The sequence below is a fragment of the Gracilinanus agilis genome, chromosome 2, assembly GCF_016433145.1.
Source record: "Gracilinanus agilis isolate LMUSP501 chromosome 2, AgileGrace, whole genome shotgun sequence".
Taxonomy (NCBI): Eukaryota; Metazoa; Chordata; class Mammalia; order Didelphimorphia; family Didelphidae; genus Gracilinanus; species Gracilinanus agilis.
The window spans coordinates 72,504,615-72,517,084 of NC_058131.1; the positions used below are offsets into that span (position 1 = coordinate 72,504,615).

Genomic DNA, 12,470 nt, shown 5'->3' on the forward strand with positions numbered 1-12,470 from the left:
CACCTTGTGAGTTAAGTGGAGATGTTTTCACCTTTGGTGATTGAATCTAAAGATGGGCAGGGTAGACTTAATCTCATTATCACAAGGGGCCTAGGCTAAGGGATGCCTCAGAGACAGGAAGGTAAGGAGAGATGTACTCAGGGATATTTATATTTAGGTCAGAGGTATCTCATGAGAAAACTAAGGAAAAGGCTCTTTCAGTAGTCTTGGGAGGAAAGCCATATGCTCCTGCTCCTCCTCTTCTGATGGAGTCTTCCCCTATCTGAAGGCCTCCAGCAGATTTTTTTCTGAGGCATAGTTCTCCAAGACTATATAGATATTCTCCACCCTATTTGGGGAAATGTTTGGATTTTTTGGGGGGGGAGTGAGGAGAGATCATTTAATTAATTTTTTAAGAATTGAAGTTCATTTAATTAATTAATTAATTAATTTAGAATATTTTTCCATGGTTACATGATTCATGTTCTTTATCTTCTCTCCTCCCACCCCACCCCCTCGCTCCGGAAGCTAACAAGCAATTCCACTGGGTTTTACATGAGTCATTGATCAAGATCTATTTCCATATTATTAATATTTGTACTAGGGGGAATGTCTAGAATCTATATCCCCAATCATATCCTCGGGGAAATGGTTTTGAAGAAGGCAGACAAGGCTTGGTCATCAGAATTCTCATCCTAGGGTCATAGGACCATACCATTGTTAGACTGAAGGCAGAGTCTCTTCTTCTTGGGGTCTACCACTACCACTTTTGCTTGATCTCTTTTCAGGCATGAAATATATGGTACCCATATATTGATATGGTACCCATCCATGTATCATGTAGGAGGGGTTATGAGATAAAGCTCTAAGAGTTCACAATGTTGATGAATGGAAATGCTATCATACTGGTTTCAGGGTTCAAGATTCCATTCTTATAGAGTGGGGTCAGCTACTTGATTAAGACCTTGATATTTAGACACTGCCTGAACCATCAACCTGTGGCCAGTGACCACTCAGAGAGCAACAGGACACCTGTCAGTTCCAGGAAAAGCACATATGAGGTTTGGAAGTATGGTTCTTGAAGCAGTCCAGGAGGAAGCAGAGGTTGGTGGACTCAGTGATCATCTATTGATAATCCTTAAAAGACTTGTATATTTGCCAGAGCTCATGAATTTACAGAAGATCATTGTCAAACTCACCTGGAATTCTCATGCTATTCCCATCCACAGAGCTGTTTCCATAGACATAAATGATGCTCACAGTCCCCCCAGCCCTGAGGATTTCTGCCACTCATATTGCCAGCTTCTTGGCATAGTTGGGGGCTCTTCTGCTATTGGTGCTGCTACTGCTACTGCTTGTGAAAAGGTAAGTTCTGGATGTACTTTTGTCCTTGTCCTCCCAATGGGGTCACCATCCATGGTCATACTTCAGGTGTGAGGACAGTGACTTGGTCAACAAAAGCTGCCATCTTCCTGAATTGGCACTGCTGCTGTCACCAGGCCACTCCCAAATGGAGGAATTTTGATGATAATTTGGGTCAGGTCATCACCACTCTGTAAAGATAGAAATTAATACTTTCTCTAATTTTTATTGTATTGATTTTACAATGTAATTTATTTATGTAATATTCATATTCATATTGATTAGCATCTGTCTGAACTCACTCCACTCAAATAAAAAAAAATCAGTCTCTCTTCCTTTGAATCATGCTTAAATGGGTGGTTGAAAGGGAATAATGTGATCATTTCTGAAAATATCCTCTGTGTCATTTGTTGGCTAAGCAGTTTATCCTGGAACTTCAGTTTGTTGTCTATAAACAAACAAACTAAAAATCAGCTTAGTCTAGAGTCCCTCTCCCCAAAAGAAAATTCTACTGCTCATTTCTCTACTTGGGAAATTAGGGACAGTTTGTTTCTTTGCACTCCTTGGTGTGGTTCTGGTTTCCTGTCCAAGATTACAGAAGCAGAGGAATCCATCAAGTGACTGATATTCCTGAATTGTCAGAAAGGTTGTGATCATCCATACCTGAAAGCTACACCTTTCTTGGCTGTAGCCATTATGATACTCTCCAAACACATAAAACTCCTTTCTTGTATCTCAATAAAGAGAGTTTTGGAGTCACTGGCCTTATTGAAGACATCATTCTGGCACATTTTATTAATAGTAAAAATAGTAATTTATTAATAGTAATATGGGTAATAAATGATAATAAAATTAATAGTAATATAATCATCTTGTTCAGAGGAACATGCCTCAATTTCCCTATAATGCAATTTACTTACTGTACACCAGAATTACAGATAAATTGACCTTAAGAAACCTGAGCTATTTGATCAGTGAAAAATATACAAGGAGATAATTAAAAGTGAGCAACATATTGCAATTTGCAAAATTTTAGCACCAATTTTTGGTGCTAAATACCAAGGAAAACATGACCTGGTGGTAAGATATACACAACAAAAACTCACTATCTCTGATAAATTCACAGATGGCAAACACCTGAACTGCTAATACAGATCTTAAAATATCTGTGCAAATTCAACAAATTAACTGACCTGAAACCGGAACATTTACCACAGACAGAACTACTTCTTGTTCAAAATTGACTTAATATACAAATGGTCCATAAAAATTTAAAAACCATATTTTAATAGATTTTCCCATACTGAAACACTCAGACTCTCCAGGTTATGCGGATTAGAGAGTTGTAAAAAAATACAGAGGCAGCAAAGTAGAAAACCAAATCATGCATCATGTTAATGTTTGCAAAGCATTTGATATGATCTGTCATTTTACCCTCAAAAACAAGTTTTGATTTATGAGGTGAGTTTATTTATAACCCCATTCTGTAGTGGAAATAGAGTCACATAAATATAAATAACTTACCCAGAGTCATAAAGCTAGTGACTAATTCAGGATTTGAACTCAGATCTTCCTGAATCCAAGTCTTGCATTTAATGTGCTATGACAATTTGCTATTTATCAAAGGTTAGTAGCAGGAGAATGACATTTCCAGAGAATACTGTATTTCATTCTAATCTGCATCAAAAATTATGAGAATAGAAATAGTTAGAAGATGGAGACAAGATCATGGAGTAGAAGCATAGAAAGCTCAAACCACCATGAAGACATCTCCCACCAACCAAAATATAACACCTCAAAACAAATACTGGAGTGAAAAAACCAACATGGAGCCCGAGTGAAGCAACTTACATGCAGAGAACAACTTGAAAAGGAGGCAGGGAAGGTCTGGATCACTGGGGCACAGCCAGCAGGAGGCTACACCAAGGAATATCAGTGAAAGCCAACAGCAAGCCCCCTCCCCATCTTCTATTCCAGATTTTGAACCTGGACCCAAGCCAACATGGAGACATTGAGATCCTACCTAAGCCAGCAGCAGTGCAACACTATGCACATTACTTAAAATTCTAAAGCCCCAGCCCAAGCCTAAGTGAGACCCCAAGAGGCACAGGACAATCCAGAGTGGGCCTGACTGTGGCAGACCCAGAAAGTGGTTCTGAACCCCTTCCCAAGCACAAACCTAGGCCCAAATTCCAGCACAAAGCAGTTGTCAAGGCCCCTACCTGGTTTGAGATGAGGGGGAGACCCAGAGCCCTTGCTCAAGACTTTAGAGAGGACCTCAACTTCCTTCTTTCAGAACTATATACATCAAACCAAAAGTAAACAAGAAAGCAGTGGTGAATTAAATTTTAGAAAAGTTAGAACTAATAGAGCTCTTTAGAAAAATTGAATGGGAATAGAAAGGAATATACTATAATTTCAGCAGTACATAGTTCCTACATAGACCATGTACTAGAACATAAAAACTTCACACCAAATGCAGAAAAGCAGAAATAATAACTGTATCTTTTTCATATCATAATACAATAAAATTATAATCAATAAATCATATTAATCATATATACTCAATAGATAATAAACACAGGAATTATATGAACATAATTACAAATAATTTACCTGTCATATCTATGGAGAAGGGAAGTATTTATGTCCAAGCAAGAAATAGAGATCATAAAATGTAAAATGAATAATTATGATTATAGTAAACTAAAAAGCTTTCATACAAATGAAACTAATGTAAACAAGAGTAAAAGCGAAACAACAAATTGGGAAAACCTTTATGCAAATTTTCCTATAAAGTTCAAATTTCCCTGTAGGTCAAATTTCTCAAATCTATAGAGAACTGTCAAATTTATAAGAATATAAGTCATTGCCCAATTCACAAGTGGTCAAAGGATATGACAAGCAATTTTCAGATGAGGAAATAAAAACTACCAATAATCTTATAAAAGTGTTTCATATCACTTTTGATTAGAGAAATGCAAATTAAAACAATGCTGAGGTACTACCTCATACCTATGAGACTGGCCAAAATGGCAGTAAAGGAAAGGGATAAATGTTGGAGGGGGTGTGGCAAAACTGGAACACTCATGCATTACTGGTGGAGTTGTGAACTGAACCCCCCATTCTGGAGGGAAATTTGGAACTTTGCCTGAATGGGCTATGAAATTGAGCATATCTTTTGATACTTCAATACCACCCCTTAGTCTGGGTCCCAGATAATTAAATTAATAATAAACATAAATAATTAATAATTAAAATTATTTTTTAATAATTAAAAGGAGAAAGATAATTAAAAAGAGGAAAGGATCTACTTTCTTTCTGAAGCTGAAAAAGAAAAACTTTTAGAGGTACTTCCTTATCTTATGAATTGTTCTTTCCTGGGGTCTGAGATTGACTTTGCGATTGGACTTCTAACTCCCAGTTTTTTCATCAGCAATGATTGTCTAAATGAACTGGGTTAGGTTTTGTTTTCTTCCCCTGAAAAGCAAATCTTCCTACACATTCAATAGCCCAAGAAAGCTGAGGCTCAGTCTATGATTATTCCAGCCATAGTTTCTGTGGCTTCTTGACCAATTAAAATGATTTTTTTTTAAATCTAAAACAGTGATTCCCAAAGTGGGCACCACCGCCCCCTGGTGGGTGTTGCAGTGATCCAGGGAGGGCAGTGATGGCCACAGGTGCATTTATCTTTCCTATTAATTGCTATTAAATTTTTAAAAAAATTAATTTCCAGGGACACTAAGTCATATTTTTTCTGGAAAGGGGTCAGTAGGCCAAAAAAGTTTGGGAACCACTAATCTAAAAGAAGCTGGACCCTACAAACTTTTCCTTGCTTTTCATTTACCTTTTGATAGGAAAAGAGAAGACCGTGTCTACTGAAGCTGTCTTACAATATGCTTGCAGAATATCCTGTCTATTTCTGTGTATTGTTTTTATTAAGTATTGAATGTCTTTAAATTCTTTGTTAGTTAGTATTCATGAATATTAACTAACATGGAACAATCCAGAGTCAGATCCATGCCATTGTGGGCTCTTCAGGGCACCTCTTGCTGCCTGACTCTAGTCCTTTGTCCAGAACTCCTCAGTGGATTAACAAATGTGTGGTTCATTTCCCACCTTGGAATATTTTGAAGTTTTTCTTTAATTCTCAAGCTGTGAGAAAGGCAATATCCTACCTGTGATATTGGGTTGAAGAAAAACAAACAGATTTGTGAACCAAAAATATGTTTTTTTGTCATATATTTCAGTTAATTTTACACTTCTGCAAATTGTATTGCTATGTAAATTCCTTCAAATAAGAAACAAACTTTGAGAGAATTCCCCAAGCTTTTCTCTTATTATCCTTCATCTACTCTGTGGAAGGATTCTTGGGTGTTATTATTTATAATTCTGTAAAAAGCCTCAGAGATTCATATAAGTTACAGTTATGAATTTGAAGTCAGGAAGATCTGAGTTCAATTCTCCTTTCTGATACTTTCTAATTGTGAGACCATGACTTAAACTCTGAGTTTCAGAAAAGTTTCTAAGACTTAACTGTAAAGTTCATATGAATAAATTTAATACATGTTTATTAAATAATGACAGTGAGCCAGACAGTATGTGAAGTTCTGGGAATATAAGGACAAAATGAAAAATAATTGTAGTTCATGTTGTAGTAGGAGAAATAGCACATACACACTTCAGGCCATAGAAAATATATACAAATTAAAGACAAATTGATTTTTAAGGCATAGGGCAGTAGCAACCATGATGAAAGCAGAGAGTGAGAGGAGAGTACTTTCTAATTTTCCTTTGCAAAGGCAAGAAGATGGTTAATAGAAAGTTACGTGTCCCTAGAAAGACTTATATGAGTTAATGCAAAGTAAAGTGAGCAGAACCAGGAGAATACTACACAGTAACAGCAAAAATGTGTGATGGTCATTTGTGAATGACTTAACTGTTATGAGCAATGCCAAGATGCAGGACAATTCCAAATGGACTCATGACAAAAAAAGCTATCCACCTCCACTGAAAGAACTGATGGAGATCTGATTGCAGGTTGAAGTGCTCTATTCTTTATTTCATTTGCTCCATGAATTTTTCTCTAGTATAAGGAATTTGGGTCTTCTTTCAAAAAATAACCAACATGCATTGTATGATAATACATATACAACCTGTGTCATCTTACTTGCCTTCTTGGGGAAGGTGGAAGGGTAGGAGGGAGAAAATATAAATTGCAAAGTGTCAGAAAATTATTATTAAAAGTTGTATCAACATATAATCTGGAATATATATATATAATTATATATTTTATATATTTATAAAATTATATATTTAAAATTTTTATGTATTTAAAATTTTATTTTATATATTTATACAATTTATAAAATTATATGTTTTAAATTTATATATATTTAAAAAGTTGTGCATAAGCATGGATGCTGATAGATAAAGCATTTCAGACTCAATTTAAATCCAGTATCAGACAGTTACTAATTGTGTAAACCTGAGCAAGTGATCTCAGTTCCACTTACCTCAATTTCTTCAACTGTTAAATAGGAATCATAACAGAACCTACCTCCCATATATGGGGTTGGGAGGATCAAATGAGGTTATATTTATGAAAGGATTTAGTGAATTGCCTCACACATAGTAGGTATTTAATAAATGTTATTCTTTTCCCAAATGTTTATAGAAAGAACCTATCGGCATTGTTGAAAACAATTCCCACAAATGCAATGTAATCTAGAAAATAAATTAATGAAAGAAAATAAAAGAATTCCCATAAAAGGAAAGGAATCATAAATCCCTGATATATTGGATCTACTGAATGCAGCAGAAACAGAAAGCCTTGATTGACATAAATAGTTTGCTCTTTTAACTTGCTTTGTTACCACACATAGTCAGACAACAGTAGTTTGCAACTGATGCTCCAAACAACTGTCTACTATTTAAAAATATTCTTTGACAGTTTGGTTTGTCAGTTTATTAATAAACATTTGTTAATAAGTTGATGACAACCTGGAGAGCAGTCTTTAGTAGCTAGTTAGCAAGGATCTCTCTTTAGCTTTGTTCTATTTAACATTTTCTTTATAAATGACTTGAGTGAAGGCGTAATTTAGGTACGGCATGTTTGGAGATGAAAAGAAAGAGCCAGTATCTTAGATGACAGAAAAAAATTCCAAAGGGAATTTCCTGGTTTAGAGCTAGGAAAGAAAAAAATATAATTAGTAGGATAGGTATAAATTCCTGTTTTGGGATTGAATAAAACCAATGGTTAGTCACCTGTTCATGGGAAAAAAAAAACACCTGAATTTTTTGGTAGACCATTGGCATGACATATTAATATGTTAATAATAATAGGAAAGGTTAATTGATTTTAAACTATGTTAATATGTAGTGTCCCAGATACAGAAGGCAATACTCTCCCTGTATTTAGTCTTGGTTTCATCTTATTAAGAGTCTATTTTCTATTTCTAATCACCTTTTTTAGTAAGGACAATTAAAAGTTGCAATGTGACCAGTGAAGAAGCAAGAAAGGTAGTAAAGACTACTGAAAACAAGTAATGCAAAAAATAGTCAAAGAAAATGGGTTTGTCTAAGTCTGTGAAACCCCAGCAAGTCTATGCAATATCTGCTGAAAGGTCTCCAGCCTCTGCAAAGCCCAGCTGGACAGCAGGCACCCAGATGGCATGTGTCCATTCCAAGGCCCCATGTCTAGGAGCCAGCCCTCAGAAAAATGAAAATCTGGCTCACCTGATTAGTTTGAGCAATCTAGCTAAAACACCTCTCCAAAAACCTAGAGATTTTGCTTAAGTGAAACTTCCTCAAACTTCTTTCCTTGGAACTCAGGCTTTACTTGTTAAAATAGCCCCATCCATTATGCCCAAAGGGCTTTAAAAGACTGCCTGCCCTTTGATCCAGTCATACCACTGTTGGGTTTATACCCAAAGAGATAATAAGGAAAAAGACTTGTACAAAAATATTTATAGCTAACCTTTTGTGGTGGCAAAAAATCGGAAAATGAGGGGATGCCCTCCAATTGGGGAATGGCTGAATAAATTGTGGTATATGCTGGTGATGGAATACTATTGTGCTCAAAGGAATAATGAACTGGAGGAACTACATGTGAACTGGAAAGACCTCCATGAAGTGATACAGAGTGAAAGGAGCAGAACCAAGAGAACATTATTATACAGAGACAGATACCCTGTGGCACAACCGAATGTAATAGACTTTACTAGCAGCAATGCAATGATCCAGGATATTTCTAAGGGACTTAGGAGAAAGAACACTATCCATTCAGAGAAAGAACTGTGGGAGCAGAAACACAGAAGAAAAACAACTGCTCGATCACATGGATCGATGAGGATGTGATTGGGGATGTAGACTTTAAACGATCACCCTAGTGCAAATATTAATAATATGGAAATAGGTCTTGATCAATGGCACATGTAAAACCCAGTTGAATTGCTCATTGGCTATGGGAGTGAGGGTGAGAGGAGGGGAGGGAAAGAACATGAATCATGTAACCATGGAAAAATATTCTAAATCAATTAATTAAATGAATTTTTTCAAATAAATAAAATAAAATAGCTCCATCCACAGACCTTTCTCATATGTTACCTTATCCCTAAGCAGTGAAATAAAGTTCTAAGTGCCTCTATAGAAGTATGACTTGGGCCAACAGACAGATGATTCCTTTCAGGATGCTTTGCATTGGAATAAATTTTTATTTGAAGGAAATTTTAAGAATTAGGCATCTGAGGGATCCTGAAGCCTTTGAGACCACATCTTTAATTAGACACAATGTCAGAGAATATGCACTTTACCACAATGAGGAACTTTTCTGTACAGGGTCAGATGACTTCTCTGTGAGGCTCTTCCATTGAGCACAGGACAGTGAATATATAACATCTGGACTCATATTCATGCTGATAACACAGTAGCATGTTTGGAAAGGATTTCAGCAGTGGGAAAGCAGCACTTCTAAGAACATATACATAGAATGTTCACTGTGAAATATAATCACAAGCTTGATCTCTTGGTGAGTGGTTCTGCAGACTTCACTTCCAAAATATGGATCTTATCAAAAGTGGATGTGCCTGAACACACTCTTTGGACATACTAAGTAGGTAACCGAGATTGTGTCATAGAAATACAAAGTCACATCTTTCTTGCACATCCCTGGAGACCACATTGTCCCCAGTATGGACAAATACGAAATCAAGATTGGGTCAATTGAAAGAGAAATCAACTACAATGTTTAAAAACAGAGTCTTTATCTTAGGATCTAAGCTATTTGCAGCCAAGACTCTATTTTGATAGCAGATACATTGAATGTAGTTAAGCCCTAGAGGTTTATCAGTGGGACTTTTCCAGCTATGATATTCTCAGAGTTAAAAGGCTCCAGTCAAAAAACTGGCATTACTTGGCTTTGGAGATGTCTTTGCCTTATTATGTGGCCACCTCTCCATCGTGGAATCTGATATGCTTCTGGCCTCTGCCTGAAGTCCAAGAGTCCCTTCAGGCTTTGGGGCAGATGAAATGTCATGGCTGAATGGACTGGTTGGGCAAAATGATCTGGGGTTGGTTTTTTGCCATTGTGTGCCCAACTCTGTTGTTCACTTGTTGTTTTGAAAGACACATGGATGAGAAAGCAGCTAAAAGCAATTATTTGGGGTTCTGAGACTGATGGATCTGAAGCAGCTTCTGTGTGTGGAAGACAGTTTTGCATGAACCAAAGTTCACATCTCATTGAGTATTGTCATGCATTGCACAATCCTTTATTTTGTGGGTGAGTAGTAAAGCCAGGTGGGAAGAAAGGTGAGGGGGCAGAGATTACTTTATTGACGTAATGCAACATAGCATTCTAACTGGTTACACTACTGAAACTCACTAGTATTTAAGTTGTTTTTCTTAATTTTTTTCTTTTCATTCTTAAGTGAAAATTTAAAAAATGCTTTAAAAATCATTTGGGGGAGGCCTTAAAAACAGTATAAGGTTTTTAGCTTGAAGAAGGGAATGCTCATGTGAGATACAACTATTGTTTACTTTAAAAGATGTTACATAGAAGAGGGACCAGTTTTATCTAATCAGGCCTCATGGAGCAAAAATAGAACCAAAGGACTGAATTTTTAAAGAGATCAGATTTTGTTCTAAGAGAAGGGAAAATAGCAACAATCCCAACAATTTTATATAACAAAGTAGAAAATGGCTGCCTCATAGGAATACTGAGTTCATATTCTCTGTTCTCAGTGAGTCTTAACATCTCTCTACTGATAAAATTTTTTATAACAGAAATTTATGTTTCAGGCAGGGTGTTGGATTAGATGACTTCTGATTTCCCTTTCAAATAAAATATTTGTTGATTTTAGGTGCCAGCTATGGATTAATTTTGTTAAATCAAAATGTTTATGATATAATAATCCTACCTAAACATTGACTTTTATCTCTTTTTTTATGTATTCCTTGTGTCATCAATTATTTAGTTTTTTCTTCACATCTACTCTTCTTCTCTATTTCACTTGCTGCTACCACATCAGGATTATGAAAACAGTTTTCCATCTGTGGACCCTGAATTCAATCTGCTCAGTCTGTTTTATCCCTGTTACTAATTGTTTTTATCATACAACCCCCTTTACTCAGTAACCTCTAAACAGGTGAAAATCCAAATTCCTTAGTTTAGGTATAATATATGAGAAATGTCATTTGAATAAAGATTGAGAGGCACGCATTTAAACTATGTGGCATTTCATTGTAATCATTCCATTCATATTTATCCTATAAAATATATCTTTGGATATAGTTTTAAAATGCAAACTCTGTCTAAGCAGGGATTGTCGTATTCTTGGCACTTGTATCTCTAAACCTAGCACAGTGCACAGAACAGAGTAGGTACTAAATACTTTTTGGTTAAACTTCAATGAATGAGAAGTCTCTGAATCATGGTAGTAGTGACTAAGGTGGAAACTAGAAGAATAGAAAGAGGAGTTCCCCTCCTTCTCCTAGCCTGCTCTATGTGTGTGGTGGAAGGTAGGAAGGGTAACATATAGTCAATATTAGAGTGAATAATCAGTGGTAATTTTGTTATTTGGGAAAAAGAAAGAGTACTCTGAGCACAGGCAGATAACAAATACAAGATTTTGCAATGGACAGAGCCCTGGCCTGATTTCAAGAACAGAGTTCAAATATGACCTCAGAATTTACTAGCTGGGCAGATCACTTAATCTCTGTCTCATCTAGTTTTCTCAACTGTAAAATGGGATAAGGATAACACCTACCTCGCAGAGTTACTGTGAGAAACAAAAGGGGTATTTTAAAAATGCTCAGCAGAGCACCTCGTACATAGTGCTTTGCTCTTGTTATTTTCAGTTACGTTATGGAACACCTATGGGATAGCTGGGTGTCACAGTGGATGGAGCACTGGGCTTAGAATCAGGAAAAGTCATCTTTCTGAGTTCAAATCTGGCTTCAAACACTTACTAGCCATGTGACCCTGAGCAAATCACTTAAACATGTTTGCCTAAATTCTTCACCAGTAAACTAAACTGAAAAAGGAAATGTCAAATTATTTCAGTGTCTTTGCAAAAAAAAAAAAAAAGCCCAAAGGAGGTCACAAAGAACTGGATACAAGTAAAATTTGACTGATCAAAAAAAACAAAAATGGAACATATGGCTGCATTTTGAAATGAGCAATGCAAAGTATATGTGAATGATCACCTCTAACATATGAATCTCTGGCCAATTAAGACAGGAGTATGCACTGTCTTTTTCCCTTTTTTCATGAGACACACTTCATTGCAAAATGTTTTGGTTTCTATGTTAAATCCATAATGAGAACATTTGGGTTTTTCTCCCTTCCCTGCTACTTCTTGACTGTGAGTTTCCTTTTCTCAGTTCCCTGATTTAAATTTATAAAATTGGTATAATAATCCTTGCCAACCTTGTTTCACAATATTGTTGTGAAATACCAATGTGTAAGCATCCAGAAATCATACATTCAATATATATGTATGTATGTGTAATTATTCATTGCTTGCAATAATGTGGAAAGGAGGAACATTTATTAATAACCTACTACAGTGATGCCCAAAGTGGGCACCAAATGCCCCCTGGTGGGTGCTGCAGTGATCCAGGAGGGCAGT

The 12,470-nt window shown here is 36.1% G+C and overlaps 1 pseudogene; it reads left to right on the plus strand.

Annotated features, from left to right (window-relative positions):
• Nucleotides 1-1,050: 1,050 nt before the first annotated feature.
• Nucleotides 1,051-9,963, plus strand: LOC123233291 (annotated as a pseudogene).
• The last annotated feature ends 2,507 nt before the right edge of the window (nt 9,964-12,470 follow it).